Source organism: Rhea americana, unplaced genomic scaffold (assembly GCF_003343005.1).
Source record: "Rhea americana isolate MKP2758 unplaced genomic scaffold, rheAme1 scaffold_118, whole genome shotgun sequence".
Taxonomy (NCBI): Eukaryota; Metazoa; Chordata; class Aves; order Rheiformes; family Rheidae; genus Rhea; species Rhea americana.
In genome coordinates, this window is record NW_028185239.1 from 500,764 (window position 1) to 523,630 (window position 22,867).

Consider the following 22,867-nt stretch of genomic DNA (forward strand, 5'->3'; position numbering starts at 1 on the left):
TGAACACTGCGCCCCCAAACAGGGCTCTGCGGGGCTAGAGAGGTACACGCCTGTGCCTGACGGAGGCCATTGCTCTTTCCTCAGGCCCCACGCAGGGGGATGCGTACCAGCCTGAGCAAGAGAAGAGCCAAAAGTGAAAASGCACCAAGACAGACTGTACTCGGGGAAAAAACAAAACAAAAGGCATTTCAGCTGGTAGTTGTAGGTGAGTTGTTCTCACCTACACTTAAGTTTGTTTGGGAGTTTGTTTGGGTCAGAATATACTACTGCTAAGTTAAGTAAAAGATGCAATCTTACACAGAAAACATCTTATAGGAAGAGAAGATCCTAAGAAAATGGGACTGGGTCAACAACTATGATTCCAAATAAAAATCGTCATGAATTGTTTAGTGTCATCTCAGTTTCTGAAGCTCTAGGACTTGTACTTTTTTTTTTTTTTTTAATGAAAACATTACAGTTTTATTTTAAGCAAGGACTTTTAAATATGACTTTTAGTAGCTGAAACCAGCCATTAGATATCAGTTCCTTCTACAAGTTTCATGTTAACTGCAGTATCTATTTGAAGAATATTTTTTAAATTTTTGTGCAAGAAAATCAATTTTTAATCAAAAATAGCTGATAATTCTCCTCACTGGCATCCTCATGCCAGGTATCAGCACACTCAGTGTCTCCATCAACTSATCAGCTTGCTGCTTTTCTAACACATTTGCTAAATGAACATTCCAGCATCATACAGGCACATCCCAGACACTTGTTCTACTTTTTTTTTTTCTCCAATTTGAGATAACAAGCAATAAATCAGAGTTACGTCTATGATCCACGAGACGGTATTGAGCAAATTAATTCAATCACTGTATTTTTCTAGCGTATTGAAGGACAAAGAGGGAAGTGCAGCCAAGACAGTGAGCGAGTGCGGGAATTAAAAGACTGGAAGAGTTGCATTTCATTCACCTCAGTGTCACTGAGATGAAAGCAAGAAATGATCAAATGAAAGAAAAATTATTAAAGTGGTTAACTGTAAGACAGTTTCTACATGTCGTACCTTAAAATGGCTAYGCTTGGCTTTATTTTCAGTTGATACATGTTCTCTCTTACGCTAGTGCAAAATGTTTCCCAAACTGAATGGCAGAACTATACGTAAAACTTAGCACTGGGAAAAGAAATAGGGACAAAAAGTGGTAACAGTGATTTTGGCCCAAAGTGTCAGGTGACTCTTCTTTTAACTATATTGTTTGGTTGGTTCATTGATATCAAACTTCAGGGTAATCAGTAGACACTGAGTATAGAATATATGCATATATATAGTTTCTATACGGTGATGTACAAGCAAATAAGGAAAGAGAAAGGAATCAAACTTGCCTGCCAGTTCTATCAATGTTCTTTCATTTGAATCAGAGCAAGCAGATTTTGGTGCATTGAAACAATTTATAGAACACAGCCACAATTAAATCCTTAATGAACTTTATTTTCTTCTTTATGTTCCCCTCTGAAAAATGATCTTGTTTTGATGAAACATCTTTAACTAAAATGAAAATATTTACTTTTCTATTTGCTTCATTAAAAAAGCAATTGCATCAAAAATGTTGATTTTTCATTAGGTCTCTATTTTTACATTTTTGCATCTTATTTTAATTTGCAGTTACTAACTTAAAGTACAAGTCTGCCCTCTAGTGTCCAAAATATGTAAACTGAGTGATATTAAAGTTTTTTTTTTTTTTTTTGAGTTAAATTACTTGAAATTGATGTTTCCTGTTTGTGGGTGGGTGGATGACAGAGGTGGGACAGACAAAAAAAAAAGTATATAAAAAAGACTGGATTCACATCATAGAGCTAAGTTAACCAGTGGAGCCTAATAACTAAGTCAGACTGGTTTCACCAGAAGAAAACAAGTTTTTCTTGTGCACCATGGAAGCCATACTGTTCGTAAGAGGAAGCCAACAAACAAAAAAATATGACTCTTACAGGAAAGTGGTGAGCTACAGTGAACACTGTCCGGATGTCTTTTGAATATCTCCAAGGAAGGAGACTCYACAACCTCTGTGTGCAACCTGTGCTAGTGTTCATATACCCTCAACAGTTAAGTTTTTTCCTCATGGTCAGGTGGAATTTCCTTTGTTTCAGTTTGTGCCCATTGCCTCTCATCCTGTCACTGGGCACCGCTGAAAAGACTCTGGCCTCATCTTCTTGACATTCTCCCTGATAAGATCCCCTCTTAGTCTTCTCTTCTCCAGGCTAAACAGGCCCAGTTCTCACAGGCTCTCYTCATCAGAGAGGCTCCAGTCCCCTAATCACCTYTGTAGCCTACGCTGGACTCTCTCCAGTASCTCCATGTCTCTCTTGCATTGGGGAGCCCAGAACTGGATGCAGTACTYGAGATGTAATCTCACCAGGGCTGAGTAGATAYCTCCCTCGACTTGCTGGCAATGCTCTTCCTAATGCACCCCAGCATACCATTGGCCTTCTTGGCCACAAGGGCACATTGCTGCCCATGGTCAGCCTGTCATCCACCAGCACTCCCAGGTCCTTCTCTGCAGAGGTGATCTCCAGAAGGTCAGCCCCCAGCTTGTACTGGTGCCTAAGGTTATTTTTCCCTAGGTACAGGTCCCTGCACTTGCCCTTGTTGAACCTCATGAGGTTCCTCTCCACACCAGCTCTCCAGCCTGTCCACATCTCTCTGAATGGMAGCACAGCCTTCTGGTGTATCAGCCACTCCTCCCAGCTTGGTATCCTCAGCAAACTTGCTGAGGAGGCACTCTATCCTTCATTAAGGTCATTGACAAATAAGTTGAATAAGACTGGACCCAGTACCGGGCCCTGGGGATCACTGCTAGGCTACAGGCCTCCAACTAGACTCTGTCCCATTGAGCACAACCCTCTGAACTCTACCTTTAAGCCAGTTCTCAATCCACCTCACTATCCACTCATCTAACCCACACTTGCTGAGCCTGCCTATAAAGATGCTACAAGAAGATAGCGCTGAAAGCCTTACTGAAGTCAAGATAGACAACATCTGCTGCTTTCCCCTCATCTACCCAGCCAGTCACAGGCCATCAGATTGGTTAACCATGACTTCCCCTTGGTGAATCTGTGCTCAYTGCTGTTGATCATCTTCCTACCCTTCGCATGTTTAGAGATGACATTCAGGATGATGGATGCCCATCCATCCAGGGATGGAGGTGAGGCTGACSAGCCTGTAGTTTCCTGGGTCCTACTTCTTGCCCTTTTCAAAGACTGGAGTGACACTGGCTTTCTTCCAGTCTTCATGTACTTCTCCAGTTCTCTATGCTCTTTCAAAGATGATTAAGAGTAGTCTACCAATAACATCCACCAGCTTCCTCAGCTCTCGTGGGTGCATCCCATCAGGACCCATGGACTTATGGAAGCCAGGTTTGCCTAAATGATCTCTGACCTGATCCTCCTCAACCAAGAGGAAGTCTTCCTTTCTCCAGACTTTCTCCCTGGTCTCCAGGGTCTGAGATTCCTGAGAGCTGGTCTTAGCAATAAAGATTGAAGCAAAGGTGGCATTCAGTAACTCTGTCTTTTGTCTGGCTCTCCTACACAGAACAGCAACCTACACGGTATGAAATCAACACACTGCTGTCTTATTAGTTCTGCAAACAGCAGTAACTAGGGACATTTCAATTCCAGCATGCACGTGTACCTACCTACATACATACACACACACACACACACACACACACACACACTTTCTCATTACTCTGAATAATTCTTATTTCAAAATCACCTCTGGATTGCTTTAACTGCACACATTTTAACTGGACTGCCCCAATTTACACCTTTGCATTGCCAGACCAGTGTTTACTGTACAAAATGGAGAAAGTCAAACTGCACGAAATTACATTAGGACTAAAACACATTTTTTCCTAAACAGGTACTCCTAAACAGAGCTATGGAAAAATTGTATTTTCTGACTCAGCAGATAATTTCTGTCAGTGCTCTTTGTAATGACAGGAAGAGTTTTATTAGTTCTTAGTCCTACTACTATTGCGGAGTCAACAGAGCTAAAGGAGGATAAACAGACAGTTGTCTCAGTCCTGTGTTATCCAAGTCACCAGCCAAGTTTGGTCTGCAGGACCAGTTTCTGTACATGTGACACCACTTCCCTTTCTCCCACACTCAATCYAACAGCTTAATAGAGCTGCAAGACAAGACAGAATCAGGCCTAAGACTAACATTATTAAACACAACAACATCCTCCAGAATCACCCAATTAAATTCCACATGCCAAGCCACGTTTGCCAAGAGGACAAGCAAGGAAAGTTCTTAYCATTCTCTGAACTTATAGATTCAATGTATTTGTCACAAACTCTTAAAGACTACAACCTATAGAGCTTTTTTTTTTTTTTTAATATGATAAAGTTGAACTTAATGGAATTCCTCAGCTCCCTGTTTCATCTCTTATGGGCCTTCTTCCTGAGACAACAAACTAGAGAGTTTCAAGAGAAATTTCTAATTTTGCAGAAGTGTCTTGGTGGAACGGGCAGACTGACAGGTGTGCAAAACTTCTGCAAATTTCTATGTCTTGTAATAATTACCATTCCATTTAATAAGATAATTGAGACACTGGATGATTAGTGGTTGGGAGCAAAATTTATCTTTAGAGACTCGTTTGTTCTGTGTTCAGCTCAACAGGATCTTTATCCCTATTCAGTTCTCTYTTCATACCTAAAACAAATTGGAAAAGCATGAAAACGTCCTCATAACAGTAAGACAGTAAGACAGAAATAAAGCTAATGATAAAATCTTCTCTATTGTTTTGAAGTCATCTGGCAGACTTTCGTATTAAAAAATTAGAGCTTCTTTATAAAAGACTAGAGAATAGTACAGTGAGCATAAAAATTATAAGTCTATATTAATTCCTTTTAATGCTACAGAACACTACTGAATACCATATGATGATGCATGGGGGAAAAAAGGAAGCATTCAAAAAAYTGTTATATTCTCTCACTCAAAAAAATCTTGCAGCAAAAGAACGGAGACAATAATGCAATAAATTATTCCTTACAGTAAAATACCCTTCYCTACTTCGAAACTGGCAGTTTCAAAGATCAACTGGAGTCAGTGCTTCTATTTTCATATCTTGTGAAGAATAAAATTATAAGACAGTCTAAAAAGTGAGCCCAGATAGTTTTAAAAAATACATTTATAAAAAAATACACATACATATATGTATATATATGCAYACACMCACACACCTGCAATTTAGCATTATGGCATTATTTTGCCCCAATATGCTGTTCCAGTATCAGGCAACAGCTTTGTAGTCTCTTATTTCCCAYTTCCATGTGTTTAAAAATAAAATCTTATAGATTTTGCCCTAACAGCTATCACTCAGTTTTATTTGGATAGCCTTCCTATAGAAGTGATAATAAGGAAAAAAGTGTGAAAAACCAACATACAAAAATGTTACAATCACGGTAAATGGTCAGAAAAGTACAAGATACTTTCCCAAACATATACCAATTTATTGACTTTGATGAAGCCAATTATCTTACTATGGATTAACAGTTGAATTAGATTGCTGATCCAAAACTAATTCCAAGGAAAGCAATTTCTTCACTACTCCTCTCCAATCAGTTTTTGTCTCAAAATGGAAGGCACTGTATTTAAAATCAAGGAAATGAGATATTGAAAATATGATCAAAAGTCCACAAAGATGTATTTTAAAATCAAACATACAAGACTTTAGTACAATGCTGTTTAAGGTTAAGCAATAATCTTAGTTAAGTTTCTCCTCTTTCATCTCAAAGATCCAGCATTAAAACTATACTATGTTGCTAGGTTTTACAGACAGATTATATCAACTTGCCACAAACATATTAGTTTGCTATACGCTCTAATCTGATATTCTTACGCAGGTCTGCATGCACTTGTATTCAACTCTTTCCTCCCTCAAATCTATGAAAATTATGCAGAAGATGTAGTAATAACTAAATATACACAGTTTTCAGGGCATCCCTCACAAATTAGGGTGTAAAGAACAGACATGCTGCGATGGGAACATCCTCTTACTGTGGGTCAAGGGGAGAAGTTCCTGGCAAGAAGCCAGGTTCCTCCATTTGCCCGGTTAGGGCTTCTTCTGGATTTCCTGAAAATAGCTCTACTTRGACAAGTAATTTAACCCCGGTCAGAAATGGCACCCAGCCTTTGGGAGATAACTTTAGCAGGGCTACATGGAAAAAAAAAATGCTCTATGGGAATCCTGAAGAAAAATTATCCTCTCAGCAGAAACCACTCTACAGCTTTCCTCAAACTCAGGAYCTTAATTAGGGAAATTTTATGCTATGTTTAGTGCTACTGGCCATAAGCAGCTTTTCCCATAAAAAATCAAGAGGCCACGTGAGACACCAGACACTGCGCCAGAGGTCTTCAGAGAGGTGCTAATAATCTGCCAGGAAGTGGACAGGACSTGAGATCTCCAGCTCAATCCAGCTTTCTGGAAAACACAGGACGGTGCCTTCCAACTCCTCTGCAAAGAATCCCAACCAGGTAATAACAAGGACCACCGGGGGGCAGCTAGGGATTATTGTTCTCCACTGCCAAATCACACTTCTATCTCCACACTATACAACAAGAAGCACCTTAAATTTACTGGAGTAGTAGCCTGTTATGCTGTAAACAAATCCAGTAAATAATATGATGGGTAGTCATTCAGACTTCGTTCCATCTTAACAGCCAGCAGTCAGTTACAGAGCACATGGAAACTGCAACTGGAACTTATGAAGGCTTGCAAAATAAAATCCCTATCATCTTACTACTTCTGAAGAAATGCTGATGCCTTCAGTCCTAACTGCTTTGTGCGACCCCTCAGAGATTCGTAATTACATACTAAAACAAATACTTGTAAGAATCTATGTAAGTACTCCCTACTCCCCTACCCCCCAAAAAATAATAATAAAAAAGATACTTACAGAAACCATAGAGCTGTTTCTTAAATGATACTATTAACTGAGTGGAAGGCAGACACAGAACTGAAGCAGTKTGAGTGGCCGAAGGACAAGGCTTTTATTCCCTCTAAATACACAGGCAGCCCATCTCATTCACCATCATCCATCAGACCCGCAACTCTTCAACACGCCTTTGAACACTGTAGGCATCCCCCATTTATTAAATAAAACCACCCAKAACAGTAATGACTGCCTTGGGAGACAGACACAGTGGCTTGGTCACAAGCCTGACAACACCAAGCAATTCTTAAAATTTTCTTAATAGTTTTAGAAAAGCTCCTTTTTAAACTCTAGTAGACAGTATCTTCATCTCAATTTTGCTRCTTAAATTAAGCTTACATCACTAGGAAATAAAGATAAATTAATTCAGGGTGGGATTGTGATTCTGTATAAATAAGCCTCCAGYGCCATCAGAGATGCCCTAGAGTATMCAAGATCTCCAGAAGGKGCTGGCAGGTGTGYCTGAGCACCAGCAGGAGATCCCCATCTTCTCCAGCAGTTGCTGGAGGCCAGGTAGGTTATCTCACTGGCTAATAAATGCCCTGTGGACAAGGAGACAAACCTCCCCCTTGGCATCAGCATAGTGCTACCCTGCCTCCCTGTTCTGTGGTCGCCAGCTTATGAACACTTACATTTGGGCTCCATTTTAAATACACAGGTAGCCCCTGAAATGAGCAGAAGGAAGGTTCTGTCAAAAAGTTCTGCCTAAGTGTACATACTCTCAAGATTAAGACTTAAGCGCCATGGCCTTCAAGCCCTTACTTGCTGCAGTATTCCCGTTGACCTTGGATAGCTTTAGTGAGATCAACTGTATACAGAAATCGTGGTCATGACTGCAAATTTGTTTGCAGAATCTGACTTTCAGCAGAAGGTACAAACCAAAAAATAATTAAGAAAAGAGAAAGACAGATGGCTGAATAACAAATTCATTTTGTCTTGAAAGAAAGTAGCAGGAGAGCCAGTTCTTTGTTCTGCCACAGCCCTTATTTGAAGGCAGAAAGGCAGGAAAAACTRGCTATAAAAGGCCTTCCCAGAAGGRAAGGAGAGCTACAGGGGAGCACAGTAAACTCCAAGTATCCCGTCTTGGTGAGTGGCCAGAGATACGCTGAAGCCAAAACTTAGTATGCTAAAGTTGCCTAAAGGCCACTTCAACTGTGACAAGCTCCTAAATAGTTCCAAAATGCATCACAAGAAACTACCTTTGCTCCATGTGTTGCTCCTGGGCCAAGTACAGGGAATAAACTGCACACAATTGGACAAAGTTGCTACCACTTGAAGTGGCAATGTATCACATTTTTCTTTAATGTACATAACTGAAACTGAACTTCACTAATGGAAGAGGCCTGCATGTTTATGCCARTCTTAGCCAAAAATGTTGCCTTTGGTGATTTTAAGAACTGTATTTCCATCTTACAAAGATGTGAAAATAATCAAATCCTCTTCCTAACAACACAAAGTTACAGTGTGTTCTTACGACCTCACACATGTCCATGCACTTGTGCCACCTCATAATGAACTATAATTGCTATATGATCATTTCCAGACTTACACATAGTTAACCATTAACCTGTATTTGTAGAATAAGTATTTGCTGAACAGCATGGTATGTTCCTTCATTCCCCAAAGCTTTGTAATCATTCAGTTACAGACCTCAGCAGACTGGCCAGCTAAAACTGCTTTTGCAGCAGTGAGGGAAAGGCCACAGATAATTAGTTCTTATTTAAAGACTTTAACAAAAAAATGCCAGTTTTATAGAAAACTTTGTCAGAAAACAAAATAATTGAATATGAAGACTGTTAATTTTCATGTTTTTTGGACAAATCCCTCAAATTTCTCATTCCAATCCATGTACATATACTAGGGTAAGAAAGAAATTAGAACTAATAAAATCATTCAAGCTTCCAGTTGGATTTGACTACTGTGCATCATCTGCATAGGTACACATCTGTGAGATGAAGAAAGAGTCCACAACATAGTATAAATATAACTTACTAGTTTCTTGCATAACAATGAGTGTCGTTACCTATGTAATTGGCACCATTATTTAAGAAGGATTTGCAGAAAGACTCAGTTGTTGCAAAAAAATTATATACATAAAGTTATAACAACAATATAACGCAATTAGTACTGTGCTCATTATTCACCTTTCTAGCAGTAAGGCTCATTGACAGTAGAACGCCAAGGACGGCCACAGAATTTTTGCGTACACATGATTTGTGTATACACAAAAGAATCCACGCATCTTAAATCCAGAGCTGGTTGTTCTTGTTTTGGTTCATTTTTAAATGCGTAACACCTAGGAGGTATGTGCTACCCACACCTATGGAACTTGCTCTGCCCTCTGTTACAACCTGAGGGGTTAGTGGCTTCTTCCAGCTTTAGAGAAACCGCTTAATGAGGAAACCTCTACTTTTTGCAGACAAATGGAGATGAWCTGTCAATCACATAGCCGTAATGGCTATTATATTCAAATAAATAGAAAGTGCTGTATTTGAAGTATACTTTGCTGCTCATTTCCATTTGAGAAGAAGTAACGGCAGCAATTTAGAAATCTGGAATACATATCAACAGGCTTCTATCAGGATACCACTTCAGCACAGGATCAGCTACAGCCCATCTCAGGTAGCAAAAAACTTCTGCTATAAGCTCTTCTTCTCTCTTTACAAGCTTCAGCTGCTGCTGCAGCAAATAAGCTGGAAAAGGGCTGGCTGGTGGTTTGGCTTATGTGAGGCATTATGCTGAGGTCTCCAGCACTAAACATGTGGGATTTCAGCTGCAGTCTCAATTAGAGAACCAAGTTTTATTACACACAGGCTCTTTATTCTCCTTACTACACATGTAAAAAGGGAACATGCCCTGCAAGATGCAGTGGCACAACCCATAAACAGATGTTTAGTTGCAGACTGCCTGTAAATACTACACCGTGAAGGAGCCAGACTGAGTTTATGAATGACTTCAAAGGATTTCTCAATAAATGGTGAAATTAGCACCAGTATCTTGCTAAAATGAGATATTAATGCTTAAGCCAACAACTGTTGTTTAAATATTCCAGGGCTCTTTCCAGAACAGGGAACCTGCTGGAAGGCCAGGAAGGGTAAGTAAGGAAGACAGTAGGAGTTTGGTCACCCTGGTCAGGGAAGACTTCTGTTGCAACCCACAGTGGTCAAGGGAGCTCCTATGCCATGCACTGGAATAGGCTTTTATGCCAAATCCAATTCTAAGCAGTACAAGAAGCATTCATCTTAAAGCAGTTGTGGGAGGACAAGGAAATCTAATTYTAGAGGGATCTCCATGCCCTCATACAACAGAAATCCCACCCACACCAAAACAATTTTCTGGACACACATCAGAAGCCATGTGCGCTTCAGAATGAACACTGAATACACTTTTCTTTAGAACTATGTCAATATTGGCACTAGGATATTAAATTTGACTTCTAAAACTGACTCTGGGAAAGATTCCAGTTGTCAGAAACTTCATGAAAGTGCCAGTGCAATGTTATCTGTGCACATGCCGATAGTCATACAGGTRTAGACCTTTAGACATCAGGTTAAGGCATGAAAAAATCCTGAATTTTTGGAGGCTCAGTTAAAGCTTTAAGAGCTTTCAAGACATGTAGTTTCAGTTTACAGATATCTAATCCAGTATCTAAGTGAAAAGGGGAAGCTTCTGCTAACACATTTGCAAAGAAATTCTCCAATAGGATTTCAATTTTACAATAAAAATCTTAGTTCAGAATTAAATTGTTTGTATCTGAGGGAAAAATAATTGTTGCAAATGACCCAAGAGATGATTTCTGCTTTAGTAACTATTTTCAGCACTAAAATTAATGGAGAGAGAAACAAATAGGAGTAAGACAGATTATATCAGCATAGTGATTTTAGAAACAGAAGAAGGAAGACTACCCTCATTTTTATTAGGCTAGTTTATTATTTTGGAGGGAGAGGGAAAGCAAGGGAGAGATGTGGAAAGAGCACAGGGGATAAAAGATTGCAAATCATCATCCTCTCCCATGTACGTTACTTTGAGGTACGTTCACATAATGCTGGTGGCCCAAAGCACAAGTACAACATCATGCAAGTCACACCATTCCCATTCAGACCCACAGTCAAACAACATCCATCCTGCTGCACTTTAGCACAATATAATCCAGTGCAGAGAGACCAGAAGATGCCCATTACCATGAACACATAACAGAATGACCTACCTTTTCAACAGAAAGAGAGGAAAAAAAAGTTAAACATGCCTCTAAATCCACTAACTTGTGCGAGTAAAACTGTTGTATAACCTGCTAATTAAACAAAATCTACCTCCTTCATCYCCTCCCCTCAAAACCCCACAGTGCTACTGCCATTGACTGCCTATTCCAAACTCAAGCAGTCTCAGTGCTTCCTTCCCTGGGTAATGTTATTCACAGTATTTACTTATAAAATAAGCCAACTGAGCATACTAAAAATTTCTACAGTAAGGGATTAAACAAGTATCAAAAAATGCCCGACTATTCTATCATCATGTAACAAATGATAACCAAGGGAAAAGGATGAGGTAAGCAAAGGTTTGCCAAGGGAAGCCATTGCTTCATCCAGGTTTTTCTCCCTGCGCTGTCAGCGCTGCGGTTTGATTCAATTCAGGCACTTGGCAGAGGATGTCGAACATTAAAACACACGGCTGCCGCCGGTGCTGCCGACCGCCGCAGCGGCCCAAGCAGCTCCCCCGAAACGCCAGCTGCCCTCGCAGCCGGTAGCACGGACGCATCCCGACACGTCACGCGGCGCCCAGGCGACTCCGGCGAGGAGCCCGGCACGAGGGGGAGCGGCCGCGGAGAGCGCGCGCGCATGCGAGCGCCTCGGCCTGCGCGCAGTGCTGAACAGAACTAAGCTGCTCGAGTCGCTTCCACTGCCAGATTAGCTCAAGCGTGTCGGGGGCCCGATTCGTCTCATTCGCCTCCCTTTGATCCGTACTGCGTGCTGCCTTCTATTCCTATCTACAGCGATCACGGACAAAGCAGGAAAAGTAGCACAAATCCAGTAATAAAACACTTGTAAAAGCAGGAAGTTAATGCCAGCTACAGGATTCTTTTTTTTTTTTTTTTTTTTGGGGGGGGGGGGCATTTTGCTAGACAGATACTAATATACAGCAGCACAACAGCTAGCAGCACAACAGCTACCAGTCACAACTGCTAGCAGTTTTATTTCTCTTGCTGCATGTGAGATATTAAAGCACTGAATTTCCTGAAATCAAGTTTAAAGGGATGAAGCAATGGATGTTTTGGTGGCCAGCTTCCTCCCAAGCTGACAAGCCTGGCCCCTGAATTGTCCTCCATGAACCTTCAACTAAGCTAGGCAAGCAAGCTCTTCAGAGCTATGACTTTAAGTGAATACTTAAAAATAAGGAAATCTCAGAGAGCAAATTAAATGGAACACGCAAAGTAACAAACATCATAATGGGGCAGCAATAGCAAAGAGAATGGAAAAGATTTAAGTTGTATAAGCAAAAGCAAGAAATTGTTTTCCTTATTTCAGTATTTCTCTTCAGTTTTGTCCTACTTCATTTACAAACCATTAGTTTATTTTTAAATTACAGATCACAAAGCTTCACTTTAGACCTGTATGAAATAGCCATAGAAGGGCTTTCACACTTCAAAATTCCCCAAAAATGGAGTTTCTAGGCGGAGGCGACATTTGTGCACATATGCATGTGTCCTAGAAAGAGAGAGGATGTGTGTCCATATATAATAAATGACTATATATTTTATGTAGTACATATGTACAATATGCATATACAAAAAGTATGTAACTGAAGGTCTCCTGCAACAGCTGCTTTTATATCATATGACACCAGAGTCCAAAGAGCTAAACATCAATGTACTTGTAGGTAAACATAGCCCTTCAAAAGGGCTGGCATCTGCTTCACAAAAAAAAAGAACTATTCCTGGTCTGCAAATAGTCAAATTAATCCAGAATCTGGATCTGAGTTTTAGGAAGCTAATTCAGAAAGGATTTTGCACTTAATCAAGGCCTTAAGTATTCAGGAGAGGAAAAGAAACTTTAGCTAAAAACTTCCACACATGATAGAAAGGAAAAGGCTGGTACACCTGACGCTTTCTGAACAGCAGATGCCATTCTTAATTTGTAGTTAGTTTAAAAACAGGACAAGCACAGCCCTTACAATCACCACTGAAGCACTCAAATATCACAACTTTAAAGAATAATATAAAAACTTTATAGTTCAAGACATAGTTCAGAGTGAAGTCTCACCTCACTGGGATTTTCGGCTGATGAAAACAAATAGAAAAAAATAATCAGACATACGCATTATTGTCTGTTCTGCACATACTTTGCAAGAGGAACTATCATATTTAATGATTCATTATTACATCTCAAAAATGGATGTCAGAAAAACATATAGCGCACAAGAATGATTCCACCTCATCTTCTAATTACCTTGATAAAGTGACCATGTGCTTAGTACATGCATTGGTAAATAGATGTTTACGAAACCAAAGCATCATTTAGGCTGTCTCTACATGACAGGAAGATTATTTCAGCTGCTGGGCATCCTAGATTGAAATTAAGGCGCAGGCAGTTTCCACAAACTCTCTTCAGGTTTCACAGTGTACTCAGAGGGCCAACTCAGTTTAGTCTGTTCAGACTTTTTCCAGTCTAGCTGAACATATCCATCCCTTTGTAAGATACAAACAAGATGCAAAGATAGCATTATGTTGTGAGAAGCCCCTTTGGAGGGTTTGTTTGAAAGTTTGCAAAGTTAGAGTTGTAACAGTACAGCTCAACATAAAACCAGATATATTTGCAGTCTAGTTTCTAGTTAACAAGTAAGAGAGCCTGCAGATTTACCCACTTCACATTTCTATTGCCTCAGTAAGTCTACTCTGACCTTAGTAAGGTCTTGACCTTTGTTTTGTAAATGCTTTCAAAGTACCTCTCAATAAACCTCACAAATTGTTGATTTCTAGAGGTATATTATTTTGTAAGTATTTCAACTCTGAAACTAAAATCCACGTTAATCCTTCCTTCAATTGAGTAATGCATACTTCATTAGTTTTAGTGCATCTCATTCAGCAAGGCCCAAGAACTCCTCTCTCCTGAAGGCACCAGCTCTTCCCTTCCACAGCCTTTCTCAGCTCCAAAGCGTATCCATCGGCAAGCTAAAAGAGTCATCTAGTGGCCGTGAAGAATACGTGCAGCTCTACTCCTTTCTGCAGGCAGGCTGGGAGGGCACACAGGATGTTTTTTGAACCCCCAGAGTAGCCTGGTACTGACAAGAGGCAGTGCGCTAGTGGAGCCTCAACCGAAGTGCCAACGTTTTAAGACCGATATGTTGCTAGCCATGATTTCCATAAGATGAGCGACAGGCACATTAATCTTCCCTCACACACTTTAATTACTAGTTACCCAAGTTTGACCAATATCAAGGGCAAATATAAGTTCTCTGCTTCTTAAACATACCTGTGAATAGAAACAGTTGCATTACTTCTCACCAGCCCTCTTCATGAGAGGCATCAGTTTAAGCAGTGGTCTTGACCACTGATTAGAGAACAAACTGGAACAGCAAACCAACTATCTATAAAAATCTAATTAAACTTCAAAAACATGTAATGTTTTACCAATTCTCTGTTCAAAACCCCTAGTCAGGTAAGCTCTGCAAAATTAAAAAGTGAGTGTAATTTTATTAGAAGACTTCAAACATTTATCACTCACTCCAAGTCCTGAAAAATAATAATTTTAACTATATTAGAGACAAGAACATGAAAAAAATACATTTGTTATTTTTCAGGTAAACTTTAGTTTCAAACAATCAGCATTTAGATCAATTTTTTGTTATTCTCAATTTTTGCCATCTGTTCTATGAGAAGAATTGTAGGCACTTTATTGAAGGGCAAGATTACCTTAAATTTCCTCTTGTTTCTGGAAATCACTTTGCTACAACACTAATGTTAGGCTCTGGTAGAAACAGTGTTCCTGTTCTTCCTTCACAAAGAGTGGAGGACAACTGAAGTCCATTATTAACATCTTTTCTACTTAAACTCTTATACTTTTGCTCAGAGATGACTCAAGGGAAATGAACACCATGTGTTAAATATCCTGCACACAATTCTCTAAGGCACATTACCCACGTGGTTTGATGTCTTATAACTTAATAACTTAATCTCTGCAGCAATAGCCTTGCCCCTGGAAATCGGGAAATATAGGTTCTTCAGACTAGCCACAAGGTTTTTTGAATTTGTACTTAACTGCCTTAATCACCTCAGTCAGAAAGATGTTACATAGCTTCTTTCACCAATACTTTAAAATCATTTGGGTAGTTTCAAGTGAAGAGTGCTACTGAAGTGAAAATTATCATTATGGTATTGTTAAGGAGCACTGACCTATTTCAGGTTGAGGTTGATGGCAGCAAACAGAAGTATACAATCATACCAACAGGTGAAAGAAAGAAAAACAAGCCTAGCAAGCATTATGGCTGAAGCTAAGTACAGAAGCTCCTTCAAAATGGTGTGGTATGAGAAGTAGCTAAGTGATGCCTGAAGCGAGTATTTAACTCGGCCTCCCTCTGGTCTCAGCAGACAACCTCCACCTTGCTCCTTCACAGGGCTAGCAAACCAAGCGTTGGTCACATCTGCTATACACAGGCCACTCGGAGGAGGAGGACAGTTCCTAAAGGTCATTTCTTTCTGAAAGGTGGGGACACCTTAGCCTCAGATTAGGCTACTAACTGAGAGCTGTTTCTTGCCACTCATTGCTCAGAGGCCTATTCACAGTGGCACCTGCACATTAGCAGACAACTGTGTGACACTCAATTTTGTAAAAGAACAGTTTGGATCTCTTTACTAGTTTTTAAACATATTTAATCTATACCACTAAAAAATGACAGTCTACAGTCTTAATTGGCCATCATCATATGAAGGACAAGGCTACTCTTATCTGTAAGACTACCACATGGATTTAACCCACTCTAATTTTAGTTCTTATTTTTATTTATTTTACATATAAAGATAAGAGTCTCTTCTGAGCGAAAAAAAATGAAGGGATGAGTTCATTGCTGGTGTAAAACAGCAAGCCAAAAAGTTTCAGTAGAACTTGATTGATTTACACTATCTTCGGTTAGGTCTTGTTCTCATGTCTCACATTATACTTTGACTGAACCACACAAGTTGAATGACAAATGGTATTACTCATTCAAGCCCACCTTGTCCTGCTACTACAAAAAAGATGCATTGAGATGCATCTATTTGCAGGCACACCTAAAGAGCAAAACAAAATAGCAGGTTGGTTTGCAAAGTAATTGTGTAGAAGGTGGCACTTGCCTGGGATAAAGAGGAAGGACATTGCAAAAGTAGTAACACAACCACTCTTGAAGCATCTACCTACCTCTGTGCATTCAAATTAAAATGTGAAGCCCTTTCTGGAGTTTCCAGTACTTCTTAATACACCGATTAGCCAAAGCACAGTTGCGCTTGGTTAGAGCTACCAACACCTGAGTTGACAGACATCCTTTTCATAAAAGTTTTAGTATATTGATCAAGCTTTTATTATCTCAAAAACTAACTGTAATCTGTCTTTCCTACAGGCCTTACCATAGGCTACCTGGGAACTTTGGTTAGCAGAGAAGACAGCTGCCTCCCTGCTCAGAGATATTTTACACGGGGAACATTTTATACTAACCTCCAGAGGGGCACAATGCCCAACATTTCTTTCAGGTAGAATTCAAGGAGACTGACAATGATCGTAAAAAACATTACTGACTGAAGACTATGCATCTCAAGAGATGGCCTCTCCTCATGTTTTACTTGCTTCGCAGAAATCAGTTAAAAGAGCATCAGTCAACAGTTGCCTTCATCTAAGAGCATCACCCTTGCAGCATTCACAAGCTTGCTCACTTGCAAGAYAAGCTGAAAGACCTTTCTCAGAACTAGCAGGAACAAAGGATTCATCTGCTTTTATGTGCATTTGTCAACCCATACTGCAGGTAATTTAGTTAGAAGCAACACTGTCAACTGCTGGGAAGATAATATTAAAGATAAATTTACTTACCCAGAAAACACAGTTGGAAAGCAACTTCTCTGCCTAACCACCACTTTACTAACAAGCCAATTCAGATTCATTGCCTCATTAGACATCCACCAGACAGATGTCCATACCTGCAGTGAACATTTCCACATTCAGATTCAGAAATTACAGAGCTTAGTGAAAACTGTCAGATATCCCACAAAAGCCCAGYACCTGACTCAGAAAGTATCTACTACAGAGTCTTGTTCTCATGTCCATTTTAAATAAACCAACAAAATCATTGGGAAGGTCTCAGTTTTATATTCGAAAATTTCACACTTTTGCAATTGGAGTCTGGCTGCTTGGCTGTCTTCTTATATTTTAAGAGGGAGGAAATTGCTTAAATCTAGTAATTCTTTATTGGCCCTGACTAGGAAGAACCTGCTTCTTGAGTAAGTTCCACTAATATATGAGGTGTTACAAGTGACTTAGATTTTGTCAGTGCAGATAGGACCAGATGGAATTTGCTTCCGGTTTTACCTGAGTAACTTTTAACTGTTTAAACACCTAATTGCTACTTCTGAGTAACTCCACATCTCAACAAGCTTCAAGTGGCACTATCAATTACCAAAAAACAAAAAACAACAAAAAACCCACTCAACCAAGTACAGAACACTTCTAGCTATATTACGATCTCTTTAAATTAAAAAAACAGCCATATACTCATTCACAGCTGGGAACAGGAAATTTTAATTAAATTATTTTCATTGTCTTACAGAAAGCTTCACTTTTGAGTTACTAGTTTGGGAAACAAATGTTTTGGTTGAATTGAATATCTAGATAAAGATACAAAGATGTAGATAATATGCCATTTTGAATATTTTTTAGCTTGCTGGTATCATAAATTGCTATTGTAATATGAACCATTTCTTAATGGATGCAGGAGAGACCCATTTTGGAGTTTTACTCCATAGCTGATCCAGCTCATCTGTAGTTTGAAATCCACCCAATTATTCTGRTGGAACCTTTTGGGAGTGCTTTTGAGTTGATGCATGACTTGTCCCCAGTGAAGTGTTACCTCTCACTATAAAAACCACTTCCTTCTTCACTCAATTCCACATCCAAAAACTTACATCTCAAACATTACCAGAGTTTTAACTCAAGTCACATGAAGCACAGATTCTGGCCRAAGAAAGCACCCCTTATCAGCCACCTGGGTCTCCAGCATATCCCAGAGAGGCTTCCATGACCATCCAAGAGAGAAGTCCATGGAGATGACAGCTGCCGTTGTACCATGTCTACACTGCGGGGTAACACTGTCCGAAGGTGCCCTTAATGGGCATAGTCATTTTTCACCCTCACCAGCAGGAGCTACACACAACTGCACTAGCATTTGAGGTGCTATAGGCCCTTTGCATTTTGCTGTAGTTTGCCTAATAGAAATTAAAAGAGCATTATTCACATGATTTATTCTCATTAACTAACTTCTCCATTTGAAGAGGAGAGAACACGAGACAGTTATTTTTCCCCTGAAAGAAAGCCATAACCAAATGAAACTGCCACTTTTAATTTTTTCTGCTTAGGATTCTATGCAGTCCTTGAAATCTTCCTGGCTTTATAAAAAAAACCAACTGGATTTCATGCTGTGCAAACTTGATAGAAATATTGAAATAAAAGTTTTCTTTCTCAGCCTGAAACTGTGATTCCTTTTCTTCTCTCACAGATACAGTCTGTTTTCAATGACAGCATTTTTTTTGTAGTTTAGATTGACTCTCCACTGATTCTTTGAGTAATATTTTAGAGTAATGTGCTGCATTTTGCTTTGGGTTTTTAGTTTACTTTGGTAGTGCAAAGGAAGGAGTAGAGAGGATATTTTCAACTCTTAATTCTACTATCTGAGTAACTTCCAAGCAAAACAAGTATCACTCCTTTAATCCCTTGTCAAAAACCACTTGCATAGATTCCTGTACTTGCATGGAGTCTCACAGAGGGTAACAAGGCCCTGTATAAATGCACAGGTCTATACTAGTGAATCTCAAAATAGGATCTTTATCTTGGGATGCAACATCCAACTACTCTAGCCAAAACAGAGCTGCAAGGAATTCATGTAGAAATATTTGTTGCTTGCTGCTTTTTGCCAGCACCTACAACACATGAAAAAGCTTGAAAACCACTAACAAAAACTTCCTGAACTCCACAAATTGCACACAAGCAACAACAACAATCACCCTGCTTTTAAAATAAACAAAAAAAAATTAAAGTACTGACCACAGATGTGTACTCTTCTTGTAGGCCAYTGAAGGAGAAACCACCCTCTCTTTAAAGATACTCTTCCAGTAGTTAAAGTTTCATYGCAGCAACCCTGTGCACAGACTCCAGACTTAAATTTAACCAACACCTTGAACCTTCAGTAAAGGTCTACCTGTGGAAAGGTATTCCACACCCAGATGCTACCTTGCCAAACTGAGGCACCCATTGAAGGTCTCATGTAATTTTCAAGTATAGTCCTACATATAATATGCTATCTTGGGTCACGCAAAGCAAAGCCTTGCAAGGCAGCAGCTACTTCTGAAAAGATCACAGGAGAAAGAGGAAAGCAACTCTACAGCTAAGACATGTTGTCTTCACCATCAGTAACTAAACTAATGCTATCTAGACTGATAGATCTGAATAGCAAAAAAAAAAAAAAAAAAAAAAAAAAAAAAAAAAACTCATTTTAACAGATGCATATACACTCTCAGCAAGAGATATACAGACAACAGTAGTTCATTTCTAGAGGTATATCCTCATTTTCTCTCATTTTATTTAGTTTGCACTTAAGCTTCTAATTTGACAAGGAGTTTTAAGTAACAAAAGCCAACTCTGTTGCCAAGAGCAATCCTATTCCCCTCTTCTGTTCTGCACAGTCTTAGATCCCTTTCTTCAGGGGCAGCCAAAGTATTCACACATTGTGTCAAGAATCAGACCGGAGAACTGATCCACCTGAAAACACTTTTAATGGATAGAAAAGTTAAGCTAATAAAACCTATTAACTATGATCAGTTTTCCCATCCACTTCATTACACATCTGCAAAAACACTAGCATGGCACCATGGGGCAGGATGCAAGTAGCTGAGGTTGGGACCATTTCTTTCAGTGACAGCACTGGTTTTGATCCTTAAACAGTATTCATTACTAYCTATGTCAAATTAGTCTTATTTACTTCTCTGCCAAGGAGCTGTGGTTCAAATAATGCATTGAACTGTCTATGCGGAAGGTGGAGCCAGCACTACACACGTCATTAATTGAAGGTGAAAAGACTCTGAGCCATACCCTCACTCTTGTCTTCCTGCCTACAAAAAAGCAGCACACATTAATACCTTCTGGATTCCTCCAACAAGAAGTGACCCGACTTGAGGACAGAACTTCCCATGCCACTTCAGAGCACTCTAAAATAAATTTATAGATGTCCACAAGCTAACAGAAGAGCTCACTGCCAAAATGTGACAGGAGTCAATGTTTTGACCCTATCTGTCAGCAAGCCCAGAAAATAAATTATAAGCACAGTATTTAGAGCCACTGCTAGGAACCCTTGACACCACAGTTACCGGTTGAAACTCCTACAGCAATCTCCTATTTATTAAAATCAAAGGTTTCAAAGTAAGTACAAAATGAGTAAATTGGCACGTAGGTCAAGAAGCTGTTAAGGCTTGATGCTTAACATCATGCCTGTATCTTCAGTGCTGCAGATTTTTGGTATTGGTAGAATGTGAGTAGAAAGGAGGTAACTTTGGCAGGTAAGAGTGTTAGGTATTTGGGTCCATATGGGAAATACATTTGCTCTATGAGATAAGCAGATTTCCACACATAGTTCTTGTGGAAAACATGAGCAGTACTCACAGGTAGAATTATCATCTTTAGAGTCAACACCCTGRGGTGCAACGCACATGGGGGTGCAGTATGTTTCTAATCTACTGACATGAACAGTGCATAAAGTATCTCAACCACCATTTTATCTCTCAGAGCAATGGTGTAACACTGGGCTAGTTTCTTGTGCACAAATAAATAGATTTAGCAGCCATGAATTTACAGAAGGCACAGCAGCAAGASCACATACCATCTGCATAGTATCCCCAGTGCCTGAAACCAAACACAAAAAACACCAGGCCATATGTGACTGGAAGTTTTTATTATTACCTTCTAAACATCCCCTCCCCCATTCAGTGGTGGCCATCAACTGGACAATAAACGTGTCTTGTTTTTGCTTGACCGTACATCTTTATCAACAAAGCTCTTTAATTACAGAAGGCAACTGCGGCCCAGTAATACAACATGCTCCCATAAAATATGCTCCTACTTGTCCTACAACTGAAAGAAATAATGATTATTTCCACCAAGATGAAATGTCACTCTTTCCTAAAAATGCCACCACAAATCAAATCAGTTTCTAATTTACCATGCCCCTCTCATTCTCTATCAAAATGTAACAGATCTTGATTCCAAGCTYTACTCAGAACTGCTTTCAGAACACCTTCTCTGAAGAACTTCACTAACAAATATCCACCTCCCCTCACAACTTGCGCAGGACTAAAATTTTGTTTCACTTTATAGAAGAATTGACAAATTAAATTCAGCATCACAGAAAACAGCCATTCAAAGTGTAAGCTCTGGTCTCAATCAAGAGGGCAAGCAGTTCTGATTTGCTCAAAGCCTTGGACATATCACATCTCCCATGTTCCTCAACAAGATCCTAGATTTCTCCTCTTCTTCCCTTGCCCCTTGGGGAGCTGCTGAGAACCTATGGCAGTGTCCTGCAACCAGAAGGGTCACATCCCGGCCCTRGCTGGGCCACCAAGACTAGAGTTTCTGTGTTGCTTCTTAGGAGCAGACCTCCAGGAAACCCCCTAAGGCACTGCAGTCAGAATGAATGAAGTTGTCCTACCAATGGGACTGTTAGCACATAGTAATGAAAAGAAGGCAAGAGAGGGATGCCACAACATGAAATAAGTAGCAAACTGTCACCAGTTAYAGATTTCTAATTTTTGAGATCCATTAGAAGGTACACAGAGAGCCATGCTTGCCCATTTAAAAGGCTGAAAGTTGGTTAATGAACCCACAGTATTTGCATTCTTCTGCCTACATACACGTGTGCACACATACACACCCCCACAGCATAAAACAAGAGTTTCTTACAACTTACCCACTTGTTYCTTCTGAGAAATAAATAATACTGGAGTATGTCAGCAATTTTGCAACATGTAAGAAGAATTTTTTATTCCTTCTTGCTTTTTACATTGTTAATTTTATTTCCACATGTTGCATGAGTCATGCCATCCCTTCATATACATTATATTAGCATAGATCCACAGTAGTTATTAAGCCACTGAATAGTCACTTTCTGGCATTATCCAATCCACCTCAAAGTAYTGAAGCTATCCAACTTTTTGAATGTCCCAAGTTGTTTGGAGTATTCTTTACTTTTATCACCTGTACCTTGTGGCTAGATTTGTGTCGTATTTCTCTACACTTCCCAATCTAGGAAAAGCAAGTTTAGACACTACACACTTTTAATGACTGCAGCTATTCAGAGTAGCAAAACGCATCGTTCCCCGAGTATACTCTAGCAGAATATTAGCATGGGCAAAAACATCTAAGTAGCTGGTACAACAAAACAATTGCTTGTTTCTGGTTGCTGAGTCTAGGTAGTTTCACCCTCAGCAACTCCCTGGATAAYGTAAAACTCACACTCACCTCCTTCGCCTTCCTCGGTCACAGAGCTCGCACAGAAATGCGTTCGGTGCAGGGCGCTACCATTCTCACTACAGTTCTGGCACACTGTAACAGAACAAAATCACCATGATACTGCTGCTCCAGCCTGGCACGTTCACCCGTCGGAAGAAAGCTCGCAATCGTCCC

The 22,867-nt window shown here is 39.8% G+C and overlaps 1 protein-coding gene across 2 annotated transcripts in view; it reads right to left on the minus strand.

Moving 5' to 3' along the window:
* Positions 1–22,867, minus strand: part of BBX (BBX high mobility group box domain containing) — a 142,141-nt gene that overhangs the window by 87,356 nt on the left and 31,918 nt on the right. The window contains exon 3 of one of the 2 annotated variants that reach the window (XM_085319114.1): positions 22,703–22,786. The exons of the other annotated variant lie outside the window; for it this stretch is intronic. The gene's annotated coding sequence lies outside the window, so the exon portion shown is untranslated. The remainder of the gene's footprint in view (positions 1–22,702; positions 22,787–22,867) is intronic. 2 annotated transcript variants of the gene reach the window in all.